Source organism: the organism of the source record quoted next, unplaced genomic scaffold, assembly GCF_019419815.1.
Source record: "Pyrus x bretschneideri cultivar Hongxiangsu unplaced genomic scaffold, Pyrus_bretschneideri_v1 Contig52, whole genome shotgun sequence".
Lineage (NCBI taxonomy): Eukaryota > Viridiplantae > Streptophyta > Magnoliopsida > Rosales > Rosaceae > Pyrus > Pyrus x bretschneideri.
The window spans coordinates 472,950-494,825 of NW_025999790.1; the positions used below are offsets into that span (position 1 = coordinate 472,950).

At 45.6% G+C, this 21,876-nt stretch overlaps 1 long non-coding RNA gene and 1 pseudogene across 1 annotated transcript; both read right to left on the reverse strand.

Moving 5' to 3' along the window:
• Positions 1-472: 472 nt before the first annotated feature.
• Positions 473-18,310, reverse strand: LOC125470729 (annotated as a pseudogene).
• A 1,453-nt stretch (positions 18,311-19,763) lies between these two features.
• LOC125470768 lies at positions 19,764-21,508 on the reverse strand. Its single transcript, XR_007253103.1, has 3 exons — positions 21,424-21,508; positions 19,893-20,019; positions 19,764-19,809 (listed from the first exon to the last, which is right to left on the reverse strand). It is a non-coding gene; the product is annotated as an uncharacterized LOC125470768 (long non-coding RNA).
• Positions 21,509-21,876: the final 368 nt, after the last annotated feature.

Genomic DNA, 21,876 nt, shown 5'->3' on the forward strand with positions numbered 1-21,876 from the left:
TTGTTTCCTCTGAACTTGCTTGTGATTACCATCTACCTGAATATCCGTGTGCCAGAATTTGAGTTTCAAGTTAAAGAGCTACAATATGTAAATTATTAACAAACGGTAATTGTGAAAGTACTCAAATCAGTTTCAATTTGAATTCATGTCTGAGTGTTTGGAAGAAACAAGTTCTGTGTTAGGAGGTATCGTGATCACTTCCACCAGCCAGTTGTATATTACAGTCTCAAGATCGAGTAGTCGACAGGCCGCAGACTGGTCGCCAATCTCCACCCGACCAATTACCCATTGCGTATAAGCAACCGATCACCCATTGCGTAGAGGCTTATACGGTAAAGTCAATTTTCAGGATTCGGTTGATACCAAACAGGCCCGAAGCTAACCATGAAAATGATGAAAGCATGAACCATTTGAAAATAAGGCCTGAATTATTGCAATTTATAGATAGTTAACTTAAAGCTCAAGCTATGAGCAGAGTAACTTAATTTACATCACAACCTCCTCTGCTAGTTATACACATGTGGACACTACTAACACTTATCTGAGGTCAAAAATTATAAACTCCACTGCAACTTCTGTACAAACTCAACTGCATTCCCTCCATGTCCTTTCACCCAATGCCTGAAATTCACAGAAAATTAAAATCCACACAGTAAGAGCACGCCCGAGAGAACACACAAAAGTTAATCTGAACTGAAAAAGCAAAAAGAAAGACGACCCATGAGAATATGAACTACTCTAAAATCACAGATGTTTTACCCAGATTCTGAAAAACAGTATATGTTGACCCTAAAAATTACAAAACCTACGTGGCGCGCAGGCCGAGTAACTAATGAGCTAACTAAGTCCTTCGGTTGTATGCGGGGCGTGCCAACTCGTCGGCCGAGCTCGGCCGAGGAGTAAAATTTGATGTTGTCGCGTTGGGTGCGCTGTTGACTTCTGTATCTTGCGATTGCGACCGAGGAAGGAACGCTCTCGGTCTCTGGGTTCTATAGCCTGAAGACAAGGCTACTAATTCTACGGAGTTCACAAATCGCCGAAGCCTGGTTCGGTCACCGTGATTATATTCGTGAGAGTATAAGCACGCCGAATCGAGACCAAACTATACGGGCACAAGTACTCGAATGTGATATACGTCTTGATAGTAAACGTAGTTCGGCCGTCGGAATGCCGAACCCTGAAACTTACTTGCGAGTATCCAATCATAAACTCACTCGGCGTCCAATGCGCCGAGCAATGCAATTCGTAACACCCAACTATGCCGGAAAGGCTTAGTAGGATGACCTCTACCAACAAGAGTTCGAAAACCCTTCTCGGCCGAGACTTAGATAGATAATCGGTCGACCTCGACGCAGTGCTGTTTATCCAAACTGAAGGTGCTCCTCGGTCGGCTGATTCTGCGGCAGCAGTGCTGTTTATCCAAACTGAAGGTGCTCACCGGTTGCTTCCACAGTGCTGTTTATCCAAACTGAAGGTGTGTCGGCAGGAAAAGAAAAGGAAAAATCTCAAGGTGTTTGAGAGGTTTTGCGCAGGGCAATTGTATGCTGATGTTGAAGGGCCCTTTCTATTGCGTAATTTCTTGTATTTATAGCACCTCGCTCCTTGAATCCCATTCTGATTTGGATTGGGAGTCCTTGTCCCGTTTTACCTTTAACTCGAACAATCCTCGTCCTACTGGGATTCTGAATTCTCCTCCTTTTGAGGCTTTATCCCTTGCCGGTCGAGAATCCTGGTCGCACCAGGATTTTCTCGACCTTTCCTCATTTATCTGGACTACTTAAGATAGGATCTGGCCGACCTTGCCAGCTGGTCCGGGTTTCATTATTTGGCCCATAGCATGTGTCATTACCTTGGGCCGAGCACATCTTGCTGCTCGGCCCAATCATAATATTTTGGGCCCAAACATTGCCCCCTCGCTTCTGAGGTCGCCGACTGTCACTCTTGGTCGATTCTCGGCCTTGAAGAAGCGAAAACATTTATTGCTTTTTTGGACCTTACTTCATTAATGACCATTATTCCTGCATATTTATGAGACATGATTGCACCTCCCTCGTTGCCCCCAACGCGTGGCCACGCGTCAATTCTCCGCCGTTCTCAAAAGCTTCAATCATGGGCCTCGAAACCGTGCATAAATTTAATTGCCCTATCCTTATTAATACATTGAACCTGTCGCAGCACGCAATCGTGCATCCTGGATTTTCGACTCCTCGATTCCATTTTCGCAGGTTCCCAAAATATCCGAAATGATTGCAGACTTTCCCGGTTACATTTCCCCCCAATTTGAACCAACGCTTTTCGAATTCCAGTGTCTTTCGAAATTCAGGCGTTTGATCTTCAATCTGAAAAGCCTATAAATACCCACACTTCACCCTAGTCATATCTTACGCTTTCAGAAATTCCCAAACTCGCAAATTTTATCATCCTTGCTCGTTCAGACCAAACCCTCTAGTTCTTCCTTCTGCAATCTTTCCAGTTCCTCCAAATTATACTAATGGCCTCCTTCATCGCGAAACTTTCTGATGAGATCAATAAGTGCAAGGATTTCATCGATCGGAGCGCTATCAAGACGCTGCGATTTGAAGAGGACATGGCCACCACCCACCAGATTCTGGGTCCCCTCTTCAGAGACGCAGTGCCGTCGTCTGTCACTGACCTGCTCAATGAGCAGTGCTTAACACCCCTGCTGCAGGGGTTCGATTGGTCGAAGTGGACCCTGGCGCGGCCTCAAGGAGCTTGGCCCTCGACCACCACGGCTTGGGCCGCCTGGGTGGACCGAATGAGATCTTTCTTCGGCGAGGAGTGGAAAGCCCTTGGTATCTATGATGCCATCCTGCTCTCGACCATGGAGATTACCATGGACAAGGAGCTGCTTATGGCGGCCTTGACTCTTTGGTGTTCGGCCACCAACACTATGATCCTTCCATTCGGCCCCCTCGGCCTAACGGTCCTCGACATTTCGGCAATCCTTGGGACTTCTCCATACGGCCTCCCAATCGATGCCGCCCTTTCGGGATGCCCCTCCCTTCTCGACCTGAAGGCGTTTTTCGACGAGCGGGCCGTCGAAACGCTCAGCCGAGGTGATCGGGAGCCTTCGAGGGAAGAAGTTCACAAGCTCCATAAAAACTTCTTCAATTATAATACTCTCATCCTCCATTTCGCCGGCCGGGGCGAGGAGAGTCTCAGGAAGGGGGAACATGAAGCCTTCCTCTTCTACTGGTACAACAAATTTATTTGTTGTACCAGATCGAACAAATGCTTGGTCGAGAATATGCCAGTGGCCCAGGCTCTGGCTAGTGGTCACCCTCTGGCGCTCAGCCCGGCTATTCTTGCCAACCTTTTTCGTTGCTTGGCCGAGACGACCATAAACAAGATTGACCCGCACTAGAACGGGCCCCTCTGGGTCTTCCAACTCTGGCTGCAGGTCTACTTCTCCACTCTTCGGCCTGAAGTCCCTGCCTTCCAGCACTTGGCCGCCCTTGGCCCCCAACTGGCCTCTCGATCGACTCCTCCTCACCTGGCCGACGAGGTCCTCAGGCACTTTTTTGGCCTCGACGTCCTTTCGGACGACGAGTTTTTGGTGTGCCGGCGCCAGGAGTACCCTGCCTCGATCAGGCTCCCGACGGCAGCTTGGGCCGAGACCGAGGATGCGGGCCTCCGTTAGTCCTGGGGATCAATCGTACTGGCTCGCGACCTTCCCCTTGGTTGCGACGCCCGTCAAGCCGGCTGGGAGGTCTACCATCCCCACTTCGTCGCCCGGCAACTCGGCTACCTCCAAGGTTGCCCGGTTCCCTTGCTCGCCTCCCGTTCCCTCTTGAGCCGGGAGCGTCTTTCTGGTTCTTCCGAGAGGGAATGCCGGTCGACGGAGCAAGAATTCCAGGATCGGTGTAAGAAATTCCATCTTCGGCCAACCGTTCCGGAATCCTTGGGCACTGATACCTTTGGGGATTGGTGGGATGAGTATACCGGCGACTTCTTCGGCGCCTCGGTCGAAGACGTGGTGAGCAAAGTCTTTGGCGACCGGCCCGGACTAGCGCCCTCGACCCAACCTAAGGAGTCGGCTCAAGGTATATTGCTGACTAATTACTTTGCTATTTCAAAACTTGCCCTTGTTAACAATTACTTTGCCATTTCAGGGGGTCGTGGGTCGAAGAAGGTTGAAATGGTCGCCGCGGCGGCTAGGGTGAAGAAGCTGGTGCCCAAGAAGAGAACCCTCGCCACTGAGCGGACAGCCCCCCCAAACGCCCCCACCGAGAGGCCGAGCCGGAGGCTGATGCCCTTCGCCCTTCTAAACGCGTCAAGAAATTGGCGAAGAAGGGCGACCTGGAGATTCATGTCGTCCCCAGTGATGCTACTGGGACGCCTGCTTCTGCCGGCTCTCCTTCTGGGCCGGCTGCCCAGGCATCTCCACACCCGATCCCTCCAGCCGTTCCCCTCCCTGGAGCCGCGGCCGATCCAATCGTCGCACCAGCTCCAGCTTCGGAGCCGGTCGTGGCGCCTAGCAATGGGTAAACCGGCTGCGCCTGTCGATGCACCCTCGACTCCCACGGTCGTTTTGGAGGTAAAATTCTACTTCCACTTGTTTCCTTAGGTTTCGGGTCGTAATGCTAAATGTTCTCTTTATGTTCAGGATATCGAGAGCGAGAGTAACGAAGTCCCGCTGGAACGTCGTCGCCGACCAGTCAACTCTCCTCCCGTCCATCCTCCTCCGGTCGTCGAGGCGACCGCTAGACCACGTCCTTCTGCGGCAGATCGTGGTAAGAGGCCCATGGCCGATCCTGAGGCCACGGCCGAAACGCCGATCCACCCGCAGGACGAAGATCCTCCCATTCCTCCACAGGAAGTCTCTTCGGCCTTTGTAAGTCTCGCTTCTTTTGTGTTGATTTTTTCTCGTGACACATGTTTTTAAAAGACCATTAAATGTCAGGTGCCCGAACATTCATTTCACCGGCAATTTTATGCGCCGAGGGGTGTTGTTTATATTTCCTGGCCGCCGTCGTGGCCATCAAATGTAGATGACCTCCATCGGCCGCGTGAATTGCGTAGCGGTCTAAGGCACTGGGCTCGGCCATTAAGTTCCCTGGGTTCGAGCAATGACCCAGAGGGCATGGCCGAAGTCTCCTCTCGGCAGGTCTAAAACAATCCCCTTTTTCCTTTATGCACTATATCACGACGTCTTACTTTTCTTCACAAAGTTCTCCTTTTATGTGCAGCCGTCGTGGGAAGTGGAGCTCGACGCCCTTCTTCAGAGCACGACCGGTGAGGCCGGTTCTTCTGCTGCTCCGGCCGAATCGGCGGGAGCCACGCCCGCCGAAGTCTTCGTGAAGCTGCACGAAGTCTTGTCTCTGACTGCCTCCCAAGCTCTCCGGTGCAAAGGCCTTGACTCTGTTGGAGAGTGTCTCAATGACCTCGCCAGCGGTGGTCATCTGAGCCCGGAGGGTATCTCTTTCCTTACCGACCTCCTGGAGCGGACTCGGCAACACTTCTACATCTTCGAGCGAGCCCTTCAAGCCGAGGATGACTTGAAGGCTGCCAAGGTCGCGCAAGAGGCCGGCCGAGCTGAGATGGTGGCACTCAAAGCTAAGAAAGCGAAGCTGACTGAGTTTGATCGCCAGATTTTTTACCTCCAGCGTCAAATTTCTGACCTTCAACGGCAAAGGTCCGTTGCCGCTGCCGAGCTTGAGAAGGACTTCGAGGCTAGCAAGGCTCGGCTGACGGCCTTCGCTGCCGGTGCACGGCATGTCCAGCAGTTGCAGCTTAACAAGAAGACCAGGCAGGCTGAGGTCATCCTGGGCGAAGCGAAGTGGCTGGAGCTAAAAGCTGCCCTCGAGACTTTTCTCCCCTCGACCCCTTAGCCGGTCTATCATTGTATTTGTATTTTGTTCTTGTAATGACACTTCCGATATCAATACAATGGTCGTTTTGCTATCCATACAATGGTCTTACTCTTGCATTTCCCATGTAATTGGATAGTATTTCTTTAAAAATTTGCCATTAATCGGTAATTTGTGAACTGAACCCGTCCGATCTCTGAGATGATATGCCCCCTTGCCGAGGACTTTGTGAACGACGAATGGCCCTTCCCAATTCGGTGACCATTTCCTAAATCTTGGGTCTTTAATCCCAACAGGCAACACAGTTTGCCAAACCAATTCTCCTTCGCCGAACGTTTTTTGTCTTACACGCTGGTTATACGCTCGTTCGGCAATTTTCTTTTGCGCCGCCAATAAGTTGCCCGCGTCGATTCGACTTTCTTCTAAATCTTCTAATTCTTGCCGCATTGCTTGACAATATTCAATACTGAACAAATCACTCTGCTCGATTACTCGTAACGAACTTATACTCAACTCGACCGGTAACATGGCGTCGTGTCCATAAGTTAACGCGTAAGGAGTGGTTCCAGTGGCCGACCGGGGTGAAGTTCGGTATGCCCATAACGCTTCATTTAACTTCAAGTGCCACAACCCCGGTTTCTCTTTTACCATTTTTTCAAGGATGCCGATCAACACTTTATTGCTTGCCTTGGCCTGCCCGTTTGCTTGTGGGTAGTACGGCGTAGATTGCTCGAGTCGGATGTTCAAGCTTGCCGCGTATTCCTTAAACCTATCGGCCGTGAATATAGTGCCATTATCAGTTATGATCGTTTCTGGCACGCCGAATCTGGTCACAATATTTTCCTCTACGAAATTGCATACCTCCTTGGCCGTTAATTCGGCGTATGATCTTGCTTCGACCCACTTAGTGAAATAGTCAGTTGCTACCATTATCCACGCGTGTTTCGCTGCCCCCGATGATGGCGTGATTTTGCCAATTACGTCCATTGCCCAACCTCTGAACGGCCATGGTTTAGTAACCGAGTGTAGTAATTCAGCCGGGGCTCTCTGCACGTGTCCATGAATTTGGCACGGTACGCATCTCCGTGCATATTCGATACAATCTTTTAATATATTGGGCCAAAAATAACCGTGTCGTCGAAGCAGCCAGCGCATCTTTCGTCCAGACTGGTGTGCTCCGCAAATTCCTTCATGTACCTCGGCCATTGCTTGGGCAGCCTCGTCTGGGCCGAGGCACAATAGTAGTAAACCATCCTCGCCCTTGCGATATAATTCATTTTGATACGACACGTAATTCGTGGCGAGGACCTTCGTTCTCCGGTCGTGTTTCCCGTTGGGATTATCGAGGTACCGTAACATCGTTTTTCTCCAATCATCTGGTTCTACCTCGACGACACATATTTCTACGGGGTCTCCTCGTTCTAGTAGGGATGGGAGCGACATTACCCTGGTACGTATTACGTGTGTGCGCTGGAAGGTTTGCCGATTGATCAAGGCCGGGTACGATTGCAGGCCTGTGGCTGCGATTCGGCCGAGCTTGCCCCCCATGAGTTGTGCTCCGGAAGCGATCTGGGCGAGTTCATCGGCATCGGTATTGTGGATTCGGGAAATGTGTTCAAATGTGATCCGTTCGAATGACTCGGCCAGGTAGGTGGCGACCATGTGATATGGCGCTAAAGTACAACTCATGCAACGAAAAATGCCGTTCAATTGGTTAATCACAAGTTCGGAATCACCGAGGACAAGAACACGAGAAGCCTGTAGATCGTGTAAAACGTGTAGGCCGATAATGAGGGCTTCATATTCGGCCTGATTATTCGTGCAGCTGAAATCCAACTTGAGAGAAAAATACCATCGGCAGTGGTCGGGCGACTGAATTGCAATGCCGACACCCGCCGAAGTCGAAGTGCTGGAGCCATCGAAATGCATGGTCCAATGGTTATCGCGTATGGTGACTAGACCGATGTCGACATCGCCTCCTTCAAAACCATATGGGGAGGGGTGTTGGGCCAAGAAGTCGGCGAGAGCCTGCCCTTTGACGGCCTTTTGGGGTACGTACTGCAGGCTGAACTCGGATAAGGCGAGCGTCCATTTCCCGATTCGGCCTTTGACGATAGGCCGAGTGAGCATGTACCGAATTACGTCTGTTTGAGCGATGACCTGCGTAACTGATGGAAGCATGTAATGCCGAAGCTTGGATGCGGCGAAAAACAAAGCTAAGCAAAGTTTTTCGACGGGTGAATAATTGAGCTCTGGGGAATTCAGATTTCGGCTAAGATAAAAGATAGCTTGTTCACGTCCTATATTGTTGTCTTGCGCGAGGAGACACCCAATGGATTCGGCGGCTGCCGAAATGTACAATTTAAGGGGTTTGTTGCGACAAGGTGGAACCAGCACGGGTGGGGTTGAAAGGGCCACCTTGATTTGCGTGAATGCACTCTGATGTTCTTCGCGCCAAACAAATTTATCGGTATCCTTAAGTTTAAGGAGAGTCGAGAATGCCTTCATTTTACCGGCCGAATTGGCGATGAAACGGCGGAGGAAGTTGATCTGCCCGAGTAACGACTGCAACTGTTTCTTTGTTGTGGGAGGTGGGGCGCTAATGATGGCGCGGGCTTTATTTGCGTCGACCTCGATGCCGCGATGGTGCACCAAAAACCCTAGGAAATTACCGGCCGAAACACCGAAAGCACACTTGGCTGGGTTCATCTTGAGATTATGCTTGCGCATGCGAAGGAACGCTTGCTGCAGATCATCCAGGTGCGTTTGGCGGCGTTTCGACTTTACCACCACGTCGTCGATATAAACTTCGACGATGGTCCCGATTAAGTCGTGGAAGATCATGTTCATGGCTCGTTGATATGTGGCGCCGGCATTCTTGAGGCCGAATGGCATGACCACCCATTCGTAAGTACCGAGGGCCCCTGGGCAACGGAACGCCGTTTTGTGGACGTCGGCTTCGGCGATGAAAATCTGGTTGTATCCCGCATGGCCATCCATGAAGGATAGCAGTTCATGATTAGCTGCGGCATCAATTAGCAAATCTGAGATTGGCATTGTATATTCGTCCTTGGGAGTCGCCAGATTTAGGTTACGGAAATCGGTGCAAATACGGAGGGCACCGTTTTTCTTCAACACTGGGACGATATTGGCCAACCATTCGACGTATCGAGCGGTCCTAATAAATCGTGCCTTGAGAAGCCGAACCAATTCTTCCTTAATGCCGAGTTGTACCTCGGTCGAAAATCGGCGAGGGGGTTGTCGAAAAGGCTTACAGCCGTCTCTGATGCGTAGCTCATGTTCTACTAGATTTCGATCGAGGCCTGGCATTTCATGGTAACTCCACGCGAAGCAATCTTTAAATTCCTGGAGTAACTTACGGAGTTCGACCTTCGTGGCCGGTGGGAGTAACTCACTTATAAACAATATGCGAGGATTATCGACCGTGCCTACGTTAACTTCTTCTAATGGGTCCTTGACTTGAGGCCGATGGTCCTCAAGTTCGGCCGGTGCAGCCCGAACTTTATCGAGAGACAAAACAGGGCCGTCATCTGCTTCGGCCAAAAATTCAATTAAATTAATGCCAGAATGCGGTTGCTTGGTAATGGCGTACCAATGGGCCAGCAGACGTTCCATCGTTGATGAAACCGCGGCCTGACGCTGTTCTTGTTTGGTGTACTCAATCATCAGTATTGATGACTAAATCCGCCAAGCCAAGTCTCGCCGAATCCTGTTGGACAGTCTCGGCGCCGACCTCAATTACTTTTTGTACCGAAATTCGCGTCGGCCGCCCATCCTCTTTAAGGCCTTGGAGGGTGATGTAGCCAACGTGATCATCGTAATAGCGAGCCTGAATCATGTTGGTTTCAAATGGTTGATTATCGGCTGGATGGATGGTGACCGATTTGCCGTCCCAAAAGATAAGGACTTGATACAGTGATGAAGGAATGCAACTGGTTTGGTGGATCCAATCTCGGCCAAGTAACGCGTTGTAGTCGGTCTTGGAATCAATGATGAAGAATGCCGTCATGTGTTGACGACCGGCAATGCTAACCTCCAACGGTAGCACTCCTTTGGTCTGAGACTTGTCACCAACGAAGCTGCTCATAGTGATCCCTGACGGAATGAGTTCATTATCAGAACGGCGTAAAGCCTTCATGACAGATATTGGCATAATGTTGACTGTGGCTCCACAGTCGACAAACACTTTGGAAATAGGGAATCCTTCGATGTGAGCCGTGACGTACAACGGCTTCAGATGTTGGAGATTAACCGATGGGGAACGAGGAAATAGCTCGGCCAAAGCCGCCTTAAGGTTGTCCGTGCTTCGGGCTTCTCGGTCGTCGTCGTTTGCGACGAAATCGACTTGTGTGGCCTCCTCGGCGATCACGTCCCCATCCAAGAAATTCGACTGGGGGGTACTTGGTTGGAATTCAGCTGGTAGGACGTGGACCATACTGATCTCCATTTGTTCGAGGACCGAGGGACCCATTGGATCGTGGTCGTCGTCTTTTGCAGAACTAACCATAGTATCGGTCGGCGGAACATCCTCGATCAGACTTTTGAGTTCCTCGGTAAGAGCCGGTATCCGAAACGTGTTGACCAAGTCGAGTGTGGTTTGGCTAGTTTCCTCGACCATGTTGACTGCTGAAGACTTATGTTGGTTCTTCGTTATACGGGCTCGTTCTTCATAGGCAATACGAGCGTTCCTCGTGTCTAGATATGTATCCAGCCGTGCTATCCGTCTTTCCTCGTCGGCCGTGAGGCCGAAGAGTGATACAGCCGAAAAAACTTCGAAATGATAGCGCAAATGCTGAAGGTCATCGAGCGAAAAAGGTAATTCGGAGGTGTCGATATCTGTATAGGGATCGACTTCAAAACCAAGTACCCGAGCCTCCCGTATATGTTGGAACCTTGCCTTAATTGCTGGGTCGGAGGTTTTCTGAATGATTTCCTCGGCATCGGGGCAAGTGAGAGCTAGGTCAAGGGCTTCCTGACACGCCTTGGGGAGTCCATACAAGTCATTGGCGGAGTATTTCTTATGAAACTCTCGCATGTATTCCAAAGATTCACCGAGGAATGGGGGATGTAAGTTGCGCCGTACTTTGATAAACGATTCACGCGGTGTTAACGGGGAAAGTTTCCTTTCGGCCTCTTGTGTGAAGTGTTCTAGCCGAGCTCTAGTTTCCCCAGGCCGGAGAAGGATTTTGATACATTTCTCAGCATCCTCAATGGTGGTCTCGAAACCGGCAACTGCCACTTTCTTCCCTTCGGCTAACTCGGTCATGATAGTCGGGGTTGGCCGTTCACCTATGCTTTCCGCGGCCTTCTTTGGTTGCCACTGGTTGGCAGTGCTGGCCTGCGCTTCTCGTCGCCGAGCCATGCAATCAATCCGTTGACGGCGACGTTTTTGGGATTTAGACAGTGCTGTATATAAGCCAGTCGGGGAGTTGTAACTGTACCAGCGTTGATCCGATGTCCTGGGTGGTTTGAAGGTTTTGCGATCGGCTGATGAGCTGGAATTGTTGGTATTGTGCGAGTAGTAATCCTCATTATAGAAGGGCGCGTCGAAGTCAAGACGCCGTCTGACCGAGGCCTGGTCTTTCGGCCATACATGTGGGCCGAGTCGATCGAACACTTGACGTTGCGGACCAAGTTCCTTTGGTGATGTGGTAAGGGCCGTGGGTGGTGTGGAAAATGTCCTCTACCCAGGTTCAACCGGTGTTTTACAATGGTCACATAAAACCTTTGATCCATTAGTTTCGTCGGAACTCGACCTTGTCATAGGCTCATCGGCGAGCGGCACCGATTGTTCCGTGGGTGGTGCATTCGAAAATATATCAAGCTTTAGCCTTGTTCGACCATTCTCTTTACGGATATGCTGCACCGGGACGTATTCGGCCTTCCCTTTGTTTTTAGGAAGATGAGCATTCACCATACCAATTGTTGTTGAAGGGAAGGGATTGACGTCGACCGCCATCTGTTTTTCCGGAAATTTCAACTTCCCTTTCTCGATCCAACTTTGGATTGTATCCCGGAATACAACACAATTATTGGTTGCATGCTTATTAGAATTATGATACTTGCAGTATATTTTTCCCTTCAATTCATCGGCCTTAGGGATAATATGCCCCGGCCGAAGCTTGATGATCTTTGCCGCCAATAATTGATCGAAAATTGCATCGGCCTTGGTGATGTCGAACGTGTAGACTTTCGATGACTTACTCATCTCCTCGGTGGTCGACTGGGCTTTGGTGTCTTTGCCATTTACTTGGGCCAGAGCCTTGCAGACATAAGGTTTGTCTATTACTATTTCGGCCGCATCCACACTGACATACTGAGGGTCCCCGCTTTCGGCCGATGCATAGCTGACCGTGGGGTTATACAACGTTCCCCGGGATGGTGACTTTGAGATCTTCTCTTCTCGGAGCAGGTAATCATACTGCTCGACATGTTGAGCAAGTTCGTACATATCGCGAATGTTTGCCCCCAGGAACTTCTTTTTGTATTCCACGTCTAATCCGTTGAGAGCGATCCTGACGAATTCCACCTCGGGGAGTGGTACTTGGCACCAATTCCTGGCCGACTTAAACCTTGTTAAGTACTCCATTGGAGATTCGTCGGATGCTTGAGCCATCCTGGCCAAAGATGATACGGACATCTCCATCCCTGGCCGATAGAATTGTTCATGGAACTTCTCGACCAATTCCTCCTAACTCTGCACAGAATTGGGTGGAAGGTTAATGTACCAGGCGAAAGCGGAGCTTGTCAATGAAAAATTAAACAAACGTAGTTTGTAGAAGTCGCTATTGACGTCTCCACACTGCGCTGTGAAACGAGCCACATGTTCTAATGAGGACAAAGACGACTCCCCGGCGAAGAGGCTGAAATCAGGGATCTTAAATCCTCGTGGGTATTCAAACCTTTCTACGTAAGCCGGGTATGGATGAATGAATTTTGGAAACTTCGGCCCTTTCTTCAGGGCCGAATCAATCATTCTCTGGACCTCGGTCATGTTCACGGAAGCGGCTTCTTCTCCCTGGCTTGGTCCCTCGGATCTGTTTCCTGGTCCTCTTCTTTCTAAGGTGACTGGTTGCGGTCGAGCGGACCCTCTCTCGGCTGGTATGGGCACGTTCGTCGAGAGCTGCCGAGGTTAGCCGACCTGGCCATCTTCGAAGGCTTTACTAACTAATATTTCAAGCATTCTGGTCTGTGTATCGTTGTTACTTCGTATTGCTTCTAGCAAATCATTCATCTTTTGACCAATCGACTGCTCGACCTGACGATACTGCTCATCAAGTCGTCTCCGAAGAAACGACCTAGTTGGTGGATCAGAGCCTTCTCCACCATCGTCGTCGCAATCTTCCACTATTCCCTCCACAAACATGGGCGTCGTTTGATTCGGGATCGCCGCACTGTGAGCTTGCCCGCCGAGACAGATTTCATTTTCTCGGCGTGTCACACTTGTAGCCTCGGGTGGCACAGCAATGATCGGATTTTTTGCTGGGTGCGAATCCTGCCCAAGGCCTTGCACTGGTAAGTCAGCTGTTGACTTCCCCATGGTTGTTTTCTTCTTGGTAGACCGTGTCTCAACGGTCATGAACTCCGAAGGTTTAGCACAATGGTCCCACTGGGCGTGCCAAAATGTTGACCCTAAAAATTACAAAACCTACGTGGCGCACAGGCCGAGTAACTAATGAGCTAACTAAGTCCTTCGGTTGTATGCGGGGCGTGCCAACTCGTCGGCCGAGCTCGGCCGAGGAGTAAAATTTGATGTTGTCGCGTTGGGTGCGCTGTTGACTTCTGTATCTTGCGATTGCGACCGAGGAAGGAACGCTCTCGGTCTCTGGGTTCTATAGCCTGAAGACAAGGCTACTAATTCTACGGAGTTCACAAATCGCCGAAGCCTGGTTCGGTCACCGTGATTATATTCGTGAGAGTATAAGCACGCCGAATCGAGACCAAACTATACGGGCACAAGTACTCGAATGTGATATACGTCTTGATAGTAAACGTAGTTCGGCCGTCGGAATGCCGAACCCTGAAACTTACTTGCGAGTATCCAATCATAAACTCACTCGGCGTCCAATACGCCGAGCAATGCAATTCGTAACACCCAACTATGCCGGAAAGGCTTAGTAGGATGACCTCTACCAACAAGAGTTCGAAAACCCTTCTCGGCCGAGACTTAGATAGATAATCGGTCGACCTCGACGCAGTGCTGTTTATCCAAACTGAAGGTGCTCCTCGGTCGGCTGATTCTGCGGCAGCAGTGCTGTTTATCCAAACTGAAGGTGCTCACCGGTTGCTTCCACAGTGCTGTTTATCCAAACTGAAGGTGTGTCGGTAGGAAAAGAAAAGGAAAAATCTCAAGGTGTTTGAGAGGTTTTGCGCAGGGCAATTGTATGCTGATGTTGAAGGGCCCTTTCTATTGCGTAATTTCTTGTATTTATAGCACCTCGCTCCTTGAATCCCATTCTGATTTGGATTGGGAGTCCTTGTCCCGTTTTACCTTTAACTCGAACAATCCTCGTCCTACTGGGATTCTGAATTCTCCTCCTTTTAAGGCTTTATCCCTTGCCGGTCGAGAATCCTGGTCGCACTAGGATTTCCTCGACCTTTCCTCATTTATCTGGACTACTTAAGATAGGATCTGGCCGACCTTGCCAGCTGGTCCGGGTTTCATTATTTGGCCCATAGCATGTGTCATTACCTTGGGCCGAGCACATCTTGCTGCTCGGCCCAATCATAATATTTTGGGCCCAAACAGTATAATCCCGTGTTTTGAATTTTCTCCCAAGCATTTTCCAATGCTCATTTACCTCAAGTAGTGTAGCTACCTTTGTGGTTAAAACACCGTGATTAGACAAACTTGCTACTCATGCCAAGTCTTACAGAGTGGCTAAATACCAGAAAGCCCAAATACTGAAACATATCAAAGTGTATATGATTCCAGGAAAAATATTGCAACGATAAACATGCTCTAAATTACCTCATATCCTCTTTTTAAATTTGAGCTTTTGATAGGGTTTGGTTCAATGTCAAAATAATGTCACCATAAGGTACTTCTTGTTTTACATCAACAAGACCATAAGTCTTCAAAACCTGAAAGTGACAATGACCAATCATATTAGTAGTTAATACCAATACATGCTCAATTCGTACTTCTACAGGCAGTATAAGTTTCCTTGACCAGGAAAAAAAAGGTAGCATATTTTTAACTTGTTCATAGAGTATAAGAAAACAGATAACAAACCAATTTAACATACAAATAATTTGAGTCCAAAACATTTGACTTGATGTAAAATCGACTTGAGAAACTTCTGCTGCTAAGAGACAGATTTTTCTGGCTATTATTTGTGGAGTGACATTTGCGGGAACAGATATCAGACATAAATGATATGTAACGAAAAACTCAAAGGTGAAATGATATTGAACAAAGAAATAAAACTTGGATAACTGAATCAATTTCCAATAACTAGGTTATTATGAACATCAACTCCCAAGTTGTGCATTGAAAACTATGCAAACATTTTGCTCCCTTGTTCCTACTACTAAAATGCTCTTAAAATGATAAAATCTGTGATGTGCCATAAGATCCATGCCACATCAAATACTGGGAGAACTTCTAAATTTGCTAAGGTGAATTCCAATTTAGTATCCAATAAAAAAAAAACTTGCATTCAAACTAGAGAACCTAACTGATATGGCTCAAACGAATTACCAGTGTTTCATAGAACATTCGGGCACATAGCTTTCTAGTTTTTCCTTCTAAAATTTTGTTCAAGCTGAGATCTCCAGCGACATCTTCCGAAGTTGAGGAGATAGAAGATTCCCTCTTCAAAAATTGAGCCACAGCCCTGCATACCAAACGGGGAGAATAATAAGAAAAATAAATATATTGTGCCACCGAGTACATAAATCAGTGACTAACTAAATCCTGTGTAAATAAAGAAAGGAAACAATTGAAAGAGAAGTACCTGGTTCTAACTGACAATGAATCAACTCCTTGTGTCCCTTGAGATCCCGACATTCCTTGTGTCGCTTGAGATCCTGGTACAAGCATAGATATGTCATCCAAACAGTGTACACAAAAGTAAATGAATATGAAGAATGTGTACACTTATTCGTACAGTCAGCCAAGAAAAACACTATGCACAATTTACATGATCTCTCGAATAACAGATTAAATAAAGATTTCTGAGTTTACCAGCTGGTGTATTGCCATCTGCTTCTAGGAAAAAAAGACCCTACAATGAACATTTCAACGAGTTAATATGTTAATTATTAGTAAACTGTTCAGGCGGAAAAAAGTGGAGTTACGCACTAATACTTGGAGTTAACTGGTTCATCAAAAGTGGTTTCACAATAAAAAGTATGTCTCTCATAGTATATTCTGAATGATAGATTATGACAATTGTAACATCACATAATGCATGGCAGGTCGAAAGTTTATAATCCTGTATAATGGTAACAACAGTTCAACTTCTACAATTAGTCCACAAGGAAAAGAAGGTCAGAATGAATGAGGATTAGGAGTTAGGATTATCATAAAAATAAGAATAAGATCATATACTTGAGACTCCAAATAAAAGGCTATGGGGAGAACAATGGGGACATGGCCCATCCCACGCCAAAATATAGAGCACATATAGTCTTCAAATAAAAATCTGGTCCTCTAAATGAAGTGCATGGTAATAAAAAAATAAATACTAGTCTTGCCCTCGTTTTAGTACTTTGCTTATGTGTTGGGTGATATGCATTCATAGTTTTTTATCCCAAATTTTTTTTCTTTTTTTGTAAGAAACAGAAGCTTTTATTAAAACCTTTCGGATCGATTAAGAGGTAATATTCATTAAAGGAGTTGTATCTCATTTTATCTTTTTTTATCAGGTCTGCCAACTAGTACTATGCTTTTACATCAATTCGTCTTTAGCTTGACAAGTAATTAAGAAATGTAGCTCGTACATTGATCTTTTTTGTAGCAAAAATCACCTAAAGCTTATGTAAAACCAGTCGAAATACAGAAATTTTCAATATTTTTGGTTGATGAGTTTTTAATGTATTTCAATATTTCAAGAGAATTCATTAAGCTAATATGAGAGGTGCTAATTGTCCTTTTTATCTTCCGTTCCAAATAGATCATCCTCACATTTTACTATATATATGACTGGAATACTTGTCTTGTAGATGCAATAGTTGCCTATAGTTTTTGTAAGATTTATTATTCACAGCTAAGTGAAGCATTTATAGAGCTCGGTATAATGAACTGTGTGCAATAACGTAAGCTGTTTTTACAAGCCTTAGGCTCTCTATTAAGTTGCATCTCACGCAAACATAAAGGGGAACTTAAGGCTTCCAACCAATGGGCAATAAACGGTCTAACAACAGGCAAATTGATACCAAAGCCAAACACAATTTACACAAAACACAAATAGGACCAAATACTAAATAACTTACTGCTTCAGTAGAATCGTTGAATTCAGGATTATTTGATAGACCAGTGTTCTCTGGACCTAGCCACCCCTCAAACATTGTCTTTGGTGTTTCATTTACAGACTCGTGAAATCTAGTCGATGCTGTTTGATCCGGTGTCAGCAGTATTTGAGTTCCAGTGCTTGCTTCCAATGGAGGAACTGAAGCTGACATTAAGTTTGGAGACGGAGCAGGAATAAAGTCATATTGAGTGGCAGGAGATTGTACACCCTCATACTCTGGTAAGTTGTGTCCACCATCATGTTCTTCAACATGTTGAAAACGTTCAATTTGTGGCGGAGATTGTGCACCCTCATACTCTGGTAAGTTATTTCCACCATCATGTTCTTCAGCATGCTGAAAACGTTCAATTGTTGGGGGAGATTCTGCGCCATTAAACTCTGTGGAAACTTCAATGACAGGAAGAGATGGTGGAACACAGCGCTCTGGGAAGAATTCAGTTGTAGAAGGAGGAGGAGGAGGTGTTGCAGGTCCAGAGACTGGAAGAGCTCCCTCAAACAAATGGGACTGTTTGGATATATAGTCTTTGTCGAAAATGTTACGAAGATCCGAACACAATCCTACAGGCAGACACCAAGATCTTCATTAAAAAAATCTCATTAAAATAGAAGACAAGCAGTGAGAGACAATACATGAAGGGAAAAGATCGCCTCACCAGTTAATGAAGGCTGAAAAAATATTTGTTCCTTTTTTAGACTGTTGTTCAACTTCAAACACCCAAAGTAGAGTACGGAATATTCCCCCTTTTACGCTTTAAATCACTAGCATCTTGAATTGTCCTATTCATAAACCTACAAAATTTACAACCAATCTCAGTAATCAATACCAGAAGAAACAATGACCCTACGGTAATAATATGTGCAACCATACTCATTGGATAACACAAGGGTCTCGTCAAAATACTGCTTTCTCTTCCTTGCTCTTGCTCTTGGTTGGTCAACATGTGGTGTTGATTGCATTTCTGCAACAGGAGAGAGAAACATTCAAGGGAAAAAACAAAGTTGTGTCTTATTAATGCATACATATTAAGGACACTATAGACAATGAGAACTCTACTCTCTGTAAAAAAAAGTTCTAACCCCTCTCTGTAAAACCTATATAATTTCCCAGAAAAATAGAATATACACATATATCGAAAACATGTTCAGAAATATGCCATGTCGAATGCCTCCACATAAAATGTAAGTGACCCAGCTAATGTCAATCAATGCAAGTAACATGTCAGCCGGAGTTACCTAACGTGACCTGTACGGCTGAATCTAGAGCTCAAATCCCTAACTCACTAACTATACCTGCACACGAGTCGGAACCACCTAAAGTGGTCTGTACGACATGACTGGGTGTAAATAAATACGCTCAAGTGCTACGATCACGTGAAGACTGGGCGAATAATCGCGGATCACCTACGAGTCGGAACCACCTATAGTGGTTTGTACAACAAGACTGTGCACCTAACTTGGATCCAAGATGAGCGTGTGATGCGGAAGGTGAACATCACGTGAATGATTGTGCCCTACTCTAGGCAAGAGCACTAACACTAGGGGTGTAGGTTATGAGCTCTCTATGCATCTCACATAACCACTAATTCACAATCATAAACCATAAACTTACCTGGCACTTACCTGTACGTCCGCAGCACCAAACATACATATATGCAACTACTAATGCATAAATAAATAGGCAAACACTATGCATGTCATTTAAAACAGATAAACATTCCATTTCATTTTCTGGGAAAAACCACAAGTATATAGGTATATACGGAAAACCAAAAGCCCACTTACTGATATGTGAAAGGGTCGTAACCCCCTTGCCTTGAGTGATTGCGCTCGTCCTCAGGATAGGTCTCACCTATATGCGAAACAATTATAAAAACGTCAATTTAAAGCACATAACCAAAACTAGGTAATAACTTCTCATACAATGCTCAAATGGGATGTTTGGGTATACCAACGTGATCTACTCAACCTCACGAACATCCCCATATTTTTAAAATAATTTTTCGAGACCCCACGCGCCGCCACGCTCTGGCAAGTGCACGGACCTACGCGCCCCCCACTCACGGCCAAATGCCAGTCACACTGATGGCATCAATTAACCCCGTCAGGAATATTCCATTAAACCCTAATGGATTCCGTTAAATCTGACTGACGGCGTCAGAATATTCCGTCCTAACTGACGGAATATTCCGTCTTCTTCTGCAGCGAGTTGCCGGTCGCCGGAAACCTGGAAAAAACTTTAAACCCTTCGTTCTCACTCGTTTCTTCACCAATTTCTATGAAATTTGCACCAATGGAAAGCTGGAGATGAGTAGAACAACGGTTTACCTGTTTGAAACCTCAAAGATCACAAGATCTAGCTGGAAAAATTTGAGAAAAACCGACCAACTTCAAAACTAGCTTTCTCGACGTCCAATTCCACCCAACGAACCACCCCGAGCTTCCTAAGGACCTCCCTAAGCTTCCTATAAGCTTCAAATTCCCTGAAAAACAATATTTCACATGTGCATGAATATTGACAAAATCAGGGGTTCTTGGTTTGACGTGAAATTGAAGGATTCCTTACCTGAAATTGGTATGGTTAAACTCGTATGATCATCACGAACACAAAGGTACCATTTTCCACTTCGATCCGTTACGTTTGCAAGGGTTTTGAGTCTCGTCCGTACAAGTGAGAAGGAGAGAGAGAGAGTCTACGATAGAGAGAGCACGGGAGAAGATGATATGGGTGTAGGTGTGTGGTCCTGTAGAGTCAACCCCCTAAAAACAATTAAACAACATCCCAAAATGACAAATACCCACCAAGGGCAAAATCGTCATTTCACACCTACGGTACGAATAATTCGGGACGGGCTGTCACTGTGTGTGTGTGTGTGTGTGTGTGTGTGTGTGTGTGTGTGTGTGTGTGTGTGTGTGTGTGTGTGTGTGTGTGTGTGTTTATATAATTAGACCATATTAGTTTACCTACGTACTATTTGAAATGTTCATTTCCAATTATGCAAAATAATGTATACCAACAACAAAATATTGCATAAACATAGGAATTGGATCATGCTTTTGATTTTATCTTTTACCTACAAGCAATCAGATACATATTACTTTATATATTTTTACCAAAAAATGTCCCTAATAGGCTAATATATGTAATAATACATGAAAAATAATTTATGTACCATGTATACAAAAATGTTATTTGATTCAAAATATATAATCTAGGTTTTCTCAAAAACAAAGAATATTTATATATATATATATATATATATATATAATCTAGGTGTAGTGTGTGTGTGTGTGTGTGTGTATTTTTATATATAATTGGAACAAATTAATTTACATACCTACAAATTAATTTCCAATAATTTACCTATAAAAAATTATACCCCGTTTGTAATATAATATCTTTTTTTCACTAATACATGGAGAATAATTTACCCATGACAAGAAGAAATATAATTTGATGTATTATATTGAAAAATATTATGTCATACCTATATTTATACAACAATAAAACGTGCCTAAAATATGTAACAATACATGAAAAATAATTTACCTACAAGTTAGAGAAGTGTTATTTGATTCAAAATATATAATATGGATTTAGTATATTTTTTTTTAATAATTGGAACAAATTAATTTACTTCCCAATTAATGCAAAATATATATATACTCAAAAAAGGTAAATTTTTGGTATGATATGGATACAATTAATGCAATACAATAGTTTAGATATTTTATTTCACTTTTTCTACAACTTTTAATTTGGAATAAATTTAGGAATTTGGGAAAGTGGCATGGGTGTAAATAAAATGTATTAGTAGGTCAATAGTATTCCGATGTGACTGTAGATTTTAAATTTGGACTTTTATTGGATGTTTATATGTAGATGAGTTTTTATCTAGGAATCACGAATTGTAAGGGCTAAAATCTAAAGCACCCTTTCAAATATCATGGACTTCAATTTTCCAATATGAAAGAAACGAAAAGAACAGGAAATTATAGGTTAAAACTATATTTTATTTTTTTATCTTTTATTCTTTGGTACGACTTAATGATGTTAATGTGCATGTATGCAAGCAGTAATACTAATGACAGCTTACTGGAGTCAAGCTCGGCGCTAAGAAGCTCCAAAAGCATGGTTCCGCCGAACACATCGGCAAGGTCATCGAGGGGCCGAGTCAAGCCTGTGGTGGAGATGAAGTTACCAACACTTATCTGGACTGTAACCACAGCCCTTATGGTTACTGCCTTAATCTCTGTTAATGCGACCGCGGATGCTGATGAAGGCCTGAGTTCATTAGAATTAGCACGTACCATAATTGAGGACCTTTCCTTATTATGTTCGATAGGCACATAGTGGCGTGGAAGGAGTTTGATGTGAGAGGGGTTGGCATGCCTCGGAAGATAATTAGGGTTAATGGAGGATTTTGGGAAGACAGAGAAGGATTTGGGATTTTGCAGCTGAGACTTCATCTTCAATTACGTAGAATTGGAAGAGGAATGGTGGTCTTGTTGGAACGTGATATGCATTTATAGATTTAATACACATGAGA